The sequence below is a fragment of the Arachis stenosperma genome, chromosome 3 (genome assembly GCF_014773155.1).
Source record: "Arachis stenosperma cultivar V10309 chromosome 3, arast.V10309.gnm1.PFL2, whole genome shotgun sequence".
Classification (NCBI taxonomy): Eukaryota; Viridiplantae; Streptophyta; class Magnoliopsida; order Fabales; family Fabaceae; genus Arachis; species Arachis stenosperma.
This window is the reverse complement of record NC_080379.1, coordinates 81,066,258-81,067,680: the sequence shown is the minus strand read 5'-3', so window position 1 is coordinate 81,067,680 and position 1,423 is coordinate 81,066,258. Positions and strand designations below refer to the sequence as shown.

Sequence of the window (1,423 nt, the reverse complement as noted above, 5' to 3'; positions counted from 1 at the left end):
AACTTCTTATCTTCTTATCTTTTTAAATTTTAATTTCAAATCTTTTTCAATCAACTAACTAACTTTTTGTTTGTTTCTTATCTTTTTCAAAACCACCTAACTACTTCTCCCTCTCTAATTTTCGAAAATACCTCTTTCTTTTTCAAAAATTCTTTTTAATTAATTAATAATTTTAATTTCAATTATATTTATCTCTAATTTTCGAAAATCACTAACCCCTTTTTAAAATTATTTTCGAAATTCTCTTTCTCTTTTCTTCTTCTATTTAATTATTTGTTTACTAACACTTCTCTTCACCTCTCTTCATCCATAAATCCGAATCCATTCTTCTTCATTCTTCTACTCCCTTCTTTTTCTACTAACATAAAGGAATCTCTATACTGTGACATAGAGGATTCCTCTTTCTTTTCTTGTTTTCTTCTCTTTCATATGAGCAGGAACAGGGACAAAGGCACTCTTGTTGAAATTGATCCAGAACCTGAAAGGACTTTGAAGAGAAAATTAAGAGAAGCTAAATTACAACAATCCAGAAACAACCTTTCAGAAATTTCCGAACAAGAGAAGGAGATGGCAGCCGAAAATAATAATAATGCAAGGAGAATGCTTGGTGACTTCACAAAGCCAACGTCCAAGTTTGATGGAAGAAGCATCTCCATTCCTGCCATTGGAGCCAACAACTTTGAGCTGAAACCTCAGCTAGTTGCCTTAATGAAACAAAACTGCAAGTTTTATGGACTTCCATCTGAAGACCCTTATCAGTTTTTAACTGAGTTCTTGCAGATCTGTGAGACTGTAAAGACGAATGGAGTTGATCTTGAAGTCTACAGACTCATGCTTTTCCCTTTTGCTGTAAGAGACAGAGCTAGAATATGGTTGGATTCACAACCCAAGGATAGCCTGGACTCATGGGATAAGCTGGTTACAGCCTTCTTGGATAAATTCTTTCCTCCTCAAAAGCTGAACAAGCTGAGAGTGGATGTTCAAAACTTCAAACAAAAAGATGGTGAATCCCTCTATGAAGCTTGGGAAAGATACAAGCAGCTGACCAAAAGATGTCCATCTGACATGTTTTCAGAATGGACCATATTAGATATATTTTATTATGGTCTCTCTGAATTTTCGAAAATGTCATTGGACCATTCTGCAGGTGGATCCATTCACCTGAAGAAAATGCCTGAAGAGGCTCAAGAACTCATTGACATGGTTGCAAATAACCAGTTTATGAACACTTCTGAGAGGAATTCCGTGAACAATGGGATACCTCAGAAGAAAGAAGTTCTTGAAATTGATACTCTGAATGCCATATTGGCTCAGAACAAAGTGTTGACTCAACAGGTCAACATGATCTCTCAAAATCTGAATGGATGGTAACATGCATCCAACAGTACTAGAGAGGCAGCTTCTGAAGAAGCTTATGATCTTG

General features: G+C 35.8%; 1 non-coding gene across 1 annotated transcript; it reads right to left on the bottom strand.

Moving 5' to 3' along the window:
- Window positions 1-963: 963 nt before the first annotated feature.
- On the bottom strand, window positions 964-1,067 carry LOC130971899 (small nucleolar RNA R71). The gene has a single exon (XR_009083102.1). It is a non-coding gene; the product is annotated as a small nucleolar RNA R71 (small nucleolar RNA).
- Window positions 1,068-1,423: the final 356 nt, after the last annotated feature.